Here is a 13,237-nt window from a genome sequence, read left to right as displayed (position 1 = left end):
GGTCATTATTGTTTGATGTAAATGTAATTTTACTTACCCTTTAAATTACACTTTCTTTATATAAAGTTGATGTAAAAAAGCAAAGTGTGTATTGAATGTTATTCCTAATGGGCCACCCGCAGGTGTATTCCCGGATCCCATTAGGTGGAGGCACTGCCAGAGAGGAGTTTTCCCAGTACCCTTTCACCTTGCAAAGGGGACTCAGGACCTGCATCTGTAAGAATTATGTGATGTACAACCTTGGCACCAGGGGGGTGGCCAAAAAGGGGTTACATATATATGCAGTGGCGCCTGAAGGAACTACACTGTGCGCACCCCCCCCCCGTGAAAAATCTTCAGCAGTGCCTGACATTTACAGCAACTCCCCAATTCTGCCCCCGACGTCCCCTGCATCCTGCCAGCTCGTGCTATCTGCAAGCTTTCAGATAGGCAAGCCACTGGGGAAGGTGACTTATAGAACTATACAGGGAGCAGACCCTGTGGTCTGGGCCCCTCGTCCCCTGTGACAGCATGGTCTGCTTTCTCTATAGTTATGCCAATATATGTATTAAAATCTAGGGACGTTGTTCCTCAAGCAGCTCATACGGATTGAGGAAAACCTACAATCATTTGCTTTTGAAGTCTTTTTAGACAAAATGGGCTTCTTATGTTATGACTTCCCTGGCTTTGCAGGCACTGCCCGGCAAATATCATTATAGAAGGTGAAACGAATCTATGGTTGGGCTTTTAAACCTAGCTGGTATATATTAGCTTCTAGAAGAGTGATCCCCAACCAGTGGCTCGCGAGCCTATAAGGGGTAGATGAATCAAGCGCACTTGTGATGAATGCTTTAATCCTCTTATAAATAGATGTACCACACATCCAAAGTCAGAATTATAGGTAGGAAAGAGGAGAGCACTTCAGATTTACTGCTGTGAAAAGTGTTTATTTATAGACTGTCAGACACTACATGTTTCAGGTCTTTATTGCCCTTTGTGTAACCACAACAGATACAAAGTAACCTTTTAAACACACCCTCTCCTCCCCTTAGTGAACAAATGTCCAATCATTAACAATGTGTTAATTGTCCAGACATAAAAGTCACAGGTGTCCGTAGTTAGAATTAAAGTCTTATGTTGATAAAAACAACATGTGAAAAAATACATAACTATGTAGTGTTGCTATAATAAACAGCAACAATTAAACAGTATGCATTTTAAAACAATATTATACATTCTTCACATCACAAAGTCCTTGGTCCATGTAGGTAATTTTCTGATTCTCTCAGTACGCTTTATAGGTTCACTTTCTTCAGGCCTATTGCAGTTGACGTCAGGAGTCAGGAGTAGAAAAATGTCCTTCGTCAAATGGAGCTTCTCCAAAGTCATATCTAACAGGAGCAAGACGACTTGCATTCCATATGCATCCATCAGACAGTTCATATGTGTATGGTTCTCGCTGGCGTCTCATTTCAAGTGGTGTAGTAAATTTAGATTGTCCTTGTTTCAGTATTCCTGGTTTCTTAATTCTGACTAAAGATCCAGGCTGAAAGTGTACTTCTCTGGCACCACGTTTTCTGTCAGTATAAGCCTTGCATTTGGCTTGTTGACATTTCACAATGTCAGCAGTAGATGATTTTGTAGGCACAGTAGTTTGTGGAAGTTTGATGTCTGCAACATGTAACTTAGTGCACATCTGTCTGCCATGTAATAATTCAGCTGGAGAGGATTGGGTTGTTGCATGGCACGTTGCTCTGTAGTTATGTAGGAACTCTGTTGTAAATACTTTCCAAGATTTCTAAAATATGTCATTAATAACTTAATTACAAAAGCACGAGAGCTCACACTCCCTATTCAGGCCCCCATAATCCTCAGTGGTTTTCAAATGGTATATCCAGAATGTCTCCAACCTACTTAATTTGGTCTCATAATTACCCCCTCTGACGTCTCGCACTGGCTAATCTATTATTTGGAAATTAACCCTAGCATAGCCATCATGTTCCTCAACTATATGTTTGGCTACCGCGGATCTAAAGTCCTTCCTATCCACCGCCGACAGATGTTCCAAGAACCGGGTGCTTGCCATACGGGTAGTCTTACCCACATATTGGGATTTGCACTCACATGTAATTAAGTATATGACTCCCTTAGACACACAGTTGGAATATCTGTTTATCGTATAAATAGCCCCTGTCACAGAGCTTGAAAATGTTTTAGATGGTGTCACACTTAAACAGGTTTTACACATAGTTCTCCCACACTTATATACACCTTTGAATTTAATCCAAGAAGGTTCAATTTCCTTGGCTTTAGAAGAGTATAAGCTTTTGGATATATGCGTGGCTATACTTTTGCCCTTTCTAAAGACAAAACTAGGAGTTTTGTCCAAGGTTCTTCTCAGAACTGGATCTTGTAATAAAATCCCCCAATGTTTGCGTACACTACTCTTGATTGAGTTGGCATCCTTACTAAAAGTGGTGCAAAACCGCACCTTTGTTTGAGAAGTGGCATATCCTGTTTTGGATTTAATTTTGGGTTTATAGTGTAGAAGGGTTTCCCTATCTAAACGTACTGCCCTATCGTAGGCATTTTTAATATCTTTGAAAGCATAGCCCCTCTCTAGGAATCTATCCCAAAGGATCATGGCCTGATCCTGAAAAGCATCCCAGGAGGAACAAATACCTCTCAAACGCATAAATTGTCCCACTGGGATCCCTCTCAGGCAAGACGCTGGATGCCCTGCATGCTACACACTGGCAGCACAACCAGCATAAATGTCATCAGATCCAATTTCCATGTCTTGTGTTTAGAGGAGATGTAAACATGTCTAAATTATCCATCTAGCTGTGAAAATGGAAAGCTGAAATTAAATTACAGATACAAGATTTTTGTGCGATATGAAAAATCACTACTAGCTACAGCTGTTAGAAACAGCCGGACCAAGGTGGCCGTGGTCCCCCTGGAACTCATATTAATGGTTTGGATTTTTATGCAGGCAGGTGGGGAAGCGGGAAAAGCTTTCGATGCATTCTGCGCACACTTTAATGTGAAAATGAAGCGCTTACATTGCAAAATTTAAGTTCCTAGCATGCTCTTGATAATATTTTGGTGAATGCTGGGAGCAGTAGCTCTCTAAAACTGCAACATACAGTTAGGTCAATAAATATTTGGACAGAGACAACTTTTTCTAATTTTGGTTCTGTACATTACCACAATGAAGTTTAAATGAAACAAATCAGATGCAGTTGAACTGCAGACTTTCAGCTTTAATTCAGTGGTTAAAAAAAAGATTGCATACAAATGTGAAGAACTAAAGCCTTTTTTAACATTTAATCATTTAATTTCAGGGGCTCAAAAGCAAATGGACAATTGCCTCAAAGGCTATTTCATGGGCAGGTGTGGGCAATTCCTTTGTTATGTCTATCAAAGCCCTTTAGTTGATTTGAGGGGGGGTGCTTGTATGTGGAACATGCGGTCAAAGGAGCTCTCCATTCAGATGAAACAAGCCATCCTTAAGCTGCAAAAAAAACATCAGACATTTCTACAATATTATTAGTGGCAAAATCTACAGTTTGGTACATCCTGAGAAAGAAAGAAAGCACTGGTGAACTCAGCAACGCAAAAAGACCTGGACGTCCACGGAAGACAACAGTGGTGGATGATCACAGAATCATTTCCATGGTGAAGAGAAACCCCTTCACAACAGCCAAACAAGTGAACAACACTTTCCAGGAGGTTGGCGTATCATATCCAAGTCTACCATAATGAGAAGACTGCACTGCAAGGTGCAAGCCACTCATAAGAATCAAGAATAGAAAGGCTAGATTGGACTTTGCTAAAAAAAAATCTAAAAAAGCCAGCCCAGTTCTGGAAAAACAATCTTTGGACAGATGAACCAAGATCAACCTCTTCTAGAATGATGGCAAAAATAAAGTATTGAGAAGGCGTGGAAGAGCTCATGATCCAAAGCATACCACATCATCTATAAAACATGGTGGAGGCAATGTGATGGCTTGGGTGTGCATGGCTGTCAGTGGCCCTGGGACACTAGTGTTTATCCATGATGTGACACAGGACAGAAGCAGCAGAATGAATTAAATGCAGTCAAATTGATTGGGAGGCGTTTCATAATACAGATGGACAATGACCCAAAACATACAGTCAAAGCAACCCAGGAGTTTATTAAAGCAAAAAAGTGGAATATTCTTGTATGGCCAAGTCAGTGATCTGATCTGAACCCAATTGAGCATGCATTTCAGTGGTGGAACTACCAGGGGTGTGGCTTCACCAGGGTCAGTGCCCCTGCACCCTTTGTGGGGCCAGCTGTGTCCCAGCAAAGGAATCAAAAATACTTGTGCATCAGAAATACTTGTGCATCAGTGGCGCGCTGTGTGTGACTTCACTGGTGGCGCAATCATGTGCATTTGTGCCAATTCTACTTCCTAAGGGCCCACAGCTCTAGAACAATATCTTCAAATTATTTTTTTTTTTAATCCAGTGTCCCAGTCATAGGTGTCGGACCAGCATGTAAAAATGCAGGTTAAAGTCTCGGAATGCTAATTGCTTTGCCGGAACACAGCTCTTCATGTTGCAGATGTAAGATCCCAGCATGCCTATTGGCTGTGCTTCTCAGTTGACTGGGACGTTCAAAGCACAACAGGAGAGGAAGGTGGGCGCATTATCTTACAGCATACCAGTGAAAAGCAACATGCAGGCAATATGAAGGAGGAATAGTTCAAATTCCAAGTTGCTGAAGCACAAAAGGGTCAGGCAGGTCAGGAGAGCAGTATGGGCAGCCATAATAAGTTGCCTGCTCCAACTTGAACTAGCTGCAGCCTGCATGGCACCCAGTTGTTCAGTAAGGAAAGATGTCGGTTATGTCTTTCTATACCCCTTTTTATAATCTCTTTATCCATCCATATCCCTGAAACATCTAGTTTAGCCTCTCAATGACAGTAACTCCTGTCAATCAAATCCACTGGCCAGCTACTGTTGGTCTCACATGGTGGTGAAAGCACAACCATTAGGATATAGGGGCTACCTGGTAGCCTTTTACACTAGTATTCATTAAGGAAAAGGGGCGTGTTTTTGTGGAATGGGTGTGACTTGTGGAGGAGTGGTCATAAAATGGGTGTGGCCAAAATTGCAGCACATCTCTTTGTCCCTCTTTCTTGTTCTCAAATGTTGGGAGGTATGGATTATCTGACATGCTTTCAGAAGATTTTTGTAATCTGTCTGTCTGCAGTCATGTGTTGAGGTACAGAGGGGATTAAACCTTCTTTTCAATGCAGGCTTGCCATCGTCTGGTCTGGAATGCCTACTTTCCCACTGCAACAAGTTTAGGTACCTCAGTTTCTCAGATTTTATAATTTTTTTATTCTTTTTCTGAGCTCACATACTATATCCTTTAGATCCACACAGAGAACTTTGCAGGCAATTTAACATCAACATAAAATTGTAATTCATGAATTTATTTATGCAAAGCCAAATTGCGCTGCACTAACCAAGAGACCAATGTAAGTTTTCAACAGCTTGAACTGTATATACCCAAAACAAGGATCTAAAGGTCACTGCAATTGCCTGTGAATAAATGGGTTAAGTAGCCTAACTACAACTAGCTGTATGTTTTTGCTACATTGCTGTTTCTATTACCTAATTGTTTAGCGCATGACCAGGCCTGAATAGTATTTTTTTTATATGAGTACAGCCTGCAGCCTTGTGCCTTTATATGGTAACAACCCCTCAGTGACTTCTAATATCCTTATCATTTACTGTAGGGGGTACATTACCCCTTATAATACATGAGCGATACTCAGAGTTCCCTGTATAACTCAGCCTGCAGCCTTGTGCCTTTATATGGTCACAGAACCCCTCAGTGACTTATGTTCTTGTCATTTACAGTAGGGGTACATTATCCCTTATATCACTATAATACAGTGAATTTTGAATTTTACATGTCATATTTATATGTAACTTTTACATTAACTTTTAGTATGATATAAAATGGCAAATTCTAAGCAACTTTTTAATTAGTTATTTTTTTTTTTTTTATAGTTTTAGAATTATTTTCCTTCCTCTTCTACATCTTTCCAGCTTTCAAATTGAGGTTATTGACCCCATTTAAAAACAAATGCTCTGTAAAGCTACAAATTTATTGTTGCTACTTTTTAATGACTCATTTGTATATTTAGTTTGAAATGTCAAACTGGAGAGCTGCTGAATAAAAATATAACTCTAAAACCACAAATAATATAAACCATTTGAAAATTGTCTAATATCACTCTCTACATCATGCTAAAAGTGAACTCATAGGTGAATAATCACTTTAGGGGGGCCCAGTTGTAAATTTCTGTACCGGGGCTCATGGGAGTCTAGTTACGCGACTGATGCATTTCACTTGTTGAAGACTAAACTTCGAACAGAAAGACCCACAAACAAACAGCAACTGAAAGCCGCTGCAGTAAAGGCCTGGCAGAGCATTAAAAAGAAGGAAACTCAGAATCTGGTGATGTCCATGAGTTCAAGACTTCAGGCTGTCATTGCCAGCAAAGGGGTTTCAACCAAGTATTAGAAATTAATTTGTCCAATTACTTTTTTACTCCTCTACACTTACTCTGCCTTTTATAAATATACCACTATACATCTTAAAACTGGTATAATAAAATAACACAAATACAAGAGGGGTTGTGGGAGCCCTCCAAGGCTAAGTAAAATGGAAGTGCTATTGATTTTGCCAATTAATCAATGCACTTTCCCTGGTCCTCTGTCTCATAAATAATTCAGTATATATGCAAGTGCATGTGTTTACAAAAACACAGGATTTTAGTTACAAAGTTATGATCATAAAATTGGTAAGCCACCATACCGCATTAAGGTAAACCCCATACAGTGGTCCCTAACTATTTACCATAGTATAAAAAGGCTTGCCCTTCCCTGCATAGTGGCATTCCTTGGGACAAGTGTCTCCTGACCTTGGCATCAGCTTCAATCAGAGGGCTAGATCCTCCCCCGCCACTAGGTTTTGAGGCTTTTAAGAGAGAGAGACTGCCCAAACCAATGCCCATTTTTAAAGGCATGAGACCACCATTTGTTGAAGGGGCAGGTGTGGAGGTGCTACAAACCACATGGAAGCATAGCCTGCTTATGGCTACAATACAAAAATACAAGGGGGATTGTGCAGTAAAAATGAAGTAAAAATGTGTTTAAATACAATGGACGTGCAACTGATTTGTCCAATTAATCAATGCACATTCCCTGGTCCCATCTCATAAATAATTCAGTATACAGTATATGCAAGTGCATGTGTTTACAAAAACAGGGGTTTTTAATTACAAAGTTATAATCATAACATTGGTAAGCTTCTATACAGGGAGGCACAAGCTTTTTTATTTTATGACCAGAGGTAAATAGTTTGGGACCACCATAAGGGGTTTACCTTGATGTGGTATGGTGGCTTACCATTTTATGATCATAACTTTGTAACTAAACACACACACTTGCATAAATACTGAATTATTTATGAGACAGGGGACCAGGGAATGTGCATTGATTAATTGGACAAATCAGTTGCACTTCCATTGTATTTAGACACATTTTTACTTAGCCTTGGAGTGCTCCCACAATCCCCCTTGTATTTTTATAATAAAATAACAAACAGGTTTATTAAACATCCACTAGAGCTGATTTTGGTATCATAATGATAATTCACCTTTAAAGATAGATATGTGCAATTTCATATCAGTACAGGTATGGGATCTGTTATCCGGAAACCCATTAACCAGAAAGAATTACGGGAAGGCCAACTCTCATAGATTCCATTTTAATGAAATAATTAAAATTTTTAAAAATGATTTCCTTCTTTGGTGTAGTAATAAAATGGTACCTTGTACTTAATCCCGACTAAGGCAGAGCTGTCAACTCGGCTGATTTTTTCGGGAGTTACCAGATATTCTGCTCTGTCCTCCGGTCTGCCGTCACTCTGATGCATTCTCCCGATTTTTGATAATTTATGGCAATTTGATGATTTCGAACGATTTGCAGGCAAAAATCCAGTGTGTGCATGGACAGAACACGTCAGTGACATCGGTGAAACGAAGTGGACATGCTCAGTATGGTTTCAGTGGCATTTCAGTACATACATGTGACGTAACTTCTGTTGATGTCGGGGTCGCATCCGATGATGTCATAAACCCCAGAAACTTTTTTACAAATTCCCCAGCCACACCCACATCTGCATGTTGATATAGTTTACTGTGTACAGTGTATTCTGGTCCTCGTTTTATATATAATTAAATGCATTCAATTGTGCAGCATGCATCCATGTATTACAATGGTTTGGTATGCAGATTGTTACTATAACAGTAAATAGTAAGTGACACAATCACACCACAGAGCAGTTCTGTACCATTGCCCCTATCCCCATTCACCAACGCTATATTAAGTGGTTTCTTTGAAGGGAGGGTTTTTTCACTCAGTGCTTTGTGCACACAATTGTACAAACACATCATAATTGCTCTTTCTTTTCTTCAAAAGCACGGGAAATGTTATGAAGTGATACTTGTACTATGAAACTAACTTTCTGTGTGTGGCTTTTCTTTGAGGCAGGGATGACAGAAAAGATAAGGCATGCTGAAGCACTGAAAGCAGGTAAACACATTAGTATATACCAGCATGCATCCATGTGATATTACTTAGAATATGTATGTTTTTGAGTCCACCAAAAGCATAAATCCATACAGCACTAGCAGGCTGGACTGGTGAATGGCAAAAGGCTTGGTGTAAGATGCCATAGACAGTCACTATCTATTTGGCTGTTGGGGGGGGGTCTATTTGGGACTCTGTTAAGTAATTTGAATCCCAATCCGGAACTGATATTTGTCACTCAAAAGAATTCCCCATTGTAGTAAATCGTATGTTCAGTTACTATAATAATGACAATTTGTACAATTGTGTAACCATCTACCTTAGCTCGATACCAGTACAAGAAGTGAAAAGGTAAAAGAGAAAGGGACTGGTTAACCCTAGTGGTGCACAGTTGGAACAACCTCTCATATATAAAATAAGTATTTGCATGCATCAATGTAAGTATATAAAATTGAATAGTGCAGTTAATCAAGCGTCCACTTGCACCATCACATCAGACTGCCAGAAAAAGTCTGATGCAATGGTGCAAGTAGTGATAATATGCATTCTTGCATCAAGTTTATCTAAAGCACTATGCAAAAAGTGTTCAGACCCTTGACCAACAAACAGCAACTCCTGTGCTGACATTTTTTTTGTTTGGGATATTTTATTTTCAAAGAACAGAAAGCTTAAATGTGGCATTTTGTTATACAAAAAAAGGGAAAACAAAAGTTAAATTTGCTTTTTGGAGGAGAATGAAACATTACTGTAAATGATTTTCCACCAATGATCACTAGTAGTGTCATCAAAACAGGAGTAACACTGCATTGTGCAAGTGCAGGACTTATAAATAAAAAAAATAAAGATTTTTGCTAAAGATAAGAAAGGTAGGGATTTCCTAGCATGTTGGCAATTGTTTTTCTTTAAAGCATATGTGAATTTATTCCAGCAGGGTGTAGGAGTAGGGTGTAAGCTTAGCACCAATGACGTTGGGTTCAGTTGCACATGTCCCAGACCTTCAGCAAAGGGGAGAAAATAATCACAGCAGAAATTGCAGGCTGGCACAGTATCTGGATCCCAGTTAGTGTAGAGAGATCAATGACAGTTCTTGTAGTGTAAAACATATCTAGTTTATTGTTTTATGTCTCAAACAATCATATTTAATAGCTTTGCTTGTTTCGTGCCACCTATGGGCACAGGCTGAAGAGCCATGTGTAGAACTGTGCCTTAAAGCTACTAAAAAAAACATTAAAAACAGCATTTCTTTGTCACCATGGATTTATATTAGCTATTAGTTGTCTGTTCTCTCCATGTCTAGGAGGAGGCATCAATTTAATCTCAGTAAACTGACTGAGACAGTGTCGTGTTTAAATAAGGTGATAAGGTACAGGCAATTTCGTGGTTCATTTTTGATCAAAACAATGTCACCTTCCTGGGCAGATCCTGGAGTAAAAACCCCCAAGGATAATTCCTTGTAGTATCTAGCAAGGTCTCTGAACAGTCCTGATGTTTTAATCTAGTTCAGCCTCACTAACAATTACATATTAAAGCCAGAAACAGAAACCCTCTGACAGTGATGCTCCATGTGTCCAAAAAGATTTCGTTTGGCTTCCCTCATCACTGAGCAGTGCTTAAACATGCACCCACAGCAACCCTTTAACCCCTGAATCTTGCCCTAATTGGCCTTCAGGCAGTGTCCCATCTACTGCTTGCAATAGGTGGGGTACCCAGCAGTGTTGTAACCTGTTCAGCGAGTATTCATATAGACAGCTGTGGGTACATTTCACTAAACGATGCAGGCTGACAATTTCCATACTGAGCTATTGAAATGCATTTTAATGACTGGATTCTGTCAGTCACTGACTCTGTTCGGTCAAACATGTTTGGCTTCTTCCTAATTAGTAAAAGGTTGTGTAATGCAAGCACATTGGACTGTCCCATGAGCAAGTAATACCAAAAAGGTGTGCAAACACTGCTAAAGACAAGGAATACCGGTTTTCATACCAATATACAGTACATCTGTAGTAAGTGACCTTAGGAAAAGGTGGAAAAAAAAGCATTAGTCCATTGAATCCATGTTGAAAAAGTGGGTCTACTGTTAAGGTCCCTTGTTTTATATATTTGAAACCACATTCATCCAATTTCATTTGTTTCTCGTTCTGCTCAATTTTAAATGTCTGCTCTTCATTGAACAAGAAAAAAATCAGATGTCTGAGAAGATGAGACGGAAACTTGTAAAAAAGCACATACAATCTCAAGGCTACAAGTCCATCCCAAAAGACCTTAGAGCAATGACACATGGTTCTATTTGTCGCAACTGCAAAAAGCCAGAAAAGACTGCCTTAGACAATCCTGAGAACTGTCTTTGCTAAAACACACAAATAACATAGCACCATGTGTCCACCATACATAATATTAACAAGAAGTCTGAGGCCCATGGCCTTAAAGCCAATCTCCATGGACTAAAGAGGGTCATACACGTACAGATTATCGTATGATAATACCTTATACTTCATCCCAAATAAGATATAATTAATCCTTATTGGAGGCAAAACAATTCTATTGGGTTTATTATGTTTAAATAATTTTTAGTAGATAATGTATTGAGATCCAAATTACAGAAATAGCCCTTATCTGGAAACCCCCAGGTACCAAGCATTCCGGATAACAGGTCCCATACCTGTGGTTAAACAAAGAATTGTGGAAAACTACACACCTTCCTTTTGTACAATGTGTACAGTGGAGTAGGAGACATACTGTAGGGGCAGATTTACTAAAGGGCGAAAATTCACCAGAAATCCCATCGCAGGGACATCGGCAATTTACTAACAGGCGTAGATGACAATTCACTAAGTAAAGAGACTGCCACTAGTGCAGTTTTGCTGGAGTTTTTTCATATTTTAAAGCAGGATTGCCTTCAAAAGATTTTTGTGTTAACATTTTTTCCCAACCATTTGAGGCACATTTGTTTTAGGGTGGCCTCATGTCTAGGGCATTAGAGGATCTCTTTTGTCTTTATTATGCCTCCTTGGACATTTGTTATAAGTGGCTACTTCAAGTGTTTGCACCATAATCTAATAAAGATGTCTATATGACCTATATGTACCTGTCCTATTCAAATTGACCTAAGAGTACTAACAATGTTTCGCGAGGCAGAACTGAACGCTAGAGGAAAATCGCTATGAAATGCTCGTGCGGACGAATTAACCATAACGAAACTTCGGCTGCTGAAATGCAATTTCACATTTAAGTGAATTAGCGTAGTGGTAGCGAATTTGCACCGGACGAAGTGGCCCAGAGTATCGAGGAATCGTTTGCTGGCGAAAATTCACCCTTTAGTGATATTGCTATGTTTGTCTGCATTTGGAAGCAGTATCCAATTGGAAATTAATGTACATGGTGGTTAAAGAGACATCACATTTATCTCCATGAACACTGGTGCCCATGGGGGTGATCACTTTAATTTCAGGCGTGTTGGAACTAGGGTGGCCAGTGCTACTGAAGCATTGCTTTATATATTTACCAAATCGGGTTATTTCAGACTCTCTAAACTTACTGGGAAGCATTTTAAACCCTCTTAATGCTTTACTTCCAAATAAATTAGTCTGGATATCACGGTTCCATATTTCTGCATAAAAATATTACTTTGCACAGAGAGTGTAAGACTTTTCTGTAGCTTTTTTAGAGACAGTATGTAATGTATGGACAACACTTATTGAATGAAACATTACAACCCTTAAAGTAGGGATGCACCGAATCCACTATTTTGGATTCGGCTGAACCCCCGAATCCTTCTTGAAAGATTTGGCCGAATCGGCATATGCAAATTAGGGGTGGGAAGGGGAAAACATTTTTTACTATTTTGTTTTGTGACAAAATGTTAAGCGATTTCCCGCCCACCCCTAATTTGCATATGCAAATTAGGATTTGGATTCGGTTCAGCCAGGCAGAAGGATTCGGCTGAATCCTGGATTCGGTGCATCCCTACCTTAAAGAGATACTGACACCAGAAATGAAACCTTTTACATGTATCATAACATTGTCTTTTCACAGACTAAAATGCAGCTTTTTCTCTCTCAAAGTGCAAGTCCCAGTCCTGCCACTAGGGGATTGGCTAGGCTGCAGGAAGCTTCAAATTTCTTCCAACAGCCTAGCTTAAGGCTGTACCGGGACTTGCAGTACACGAGCGATGTGCGGGCTGACCCGAGGCCCGCGGGTTCGGGCTGAACCCTGGATAAAATGCACGGGTCACGGGCGGAGTTCTTCTCCTGCTTCATCCGCGACCTAGTACTGCCGGCTTCCAGCGCCGGAATTTATAGACTTCCGCCTGCCCCGCCCCTTTTGTAACGTCACTGCGGGGTGGGTCAGGCGCGGGCCTATAAATAAAGGGGAGCAGCGGGCCCGGGTCGGGAGCGGGCGGGCGGGTTAGGTCGAGAAATTCTCAACCCGCACATCACTACAGTACACATTGAGGAGGAAAAAGGATGTGAAGCTCTTTTTTTTGCTCTCCTCTTGAATCTTTCTTATCAGCCAGGTTTGGGAAGGCTTAGCCATCCCTAGCCTTAGTGAAAATTCATCCATGCATTAGAGACTCTGACAGGTTGAAAAGAGACAGTCAGGTTGGCAAAGCAGATGG

The sequence above is a fragment of the Xenopus laevis genome, chromosome 5L (genome assembly GCF_017654675.1).
Source record: "Xenopus laevis strain J_2021 chromosome 5L, Xenopus_laevis_v10.1, whole genome shotgun sequence".
In the NCBI taxonomy this organism is placed as follows: domain Eukaryota; kingdom Metazoa; phylum Chordata; class Amphibia; order Anura; family Pipidae; genus Xenopus; species Xenopus laevis.
This window is presented reverse-complemented; position numbering follows the sequence as displayed.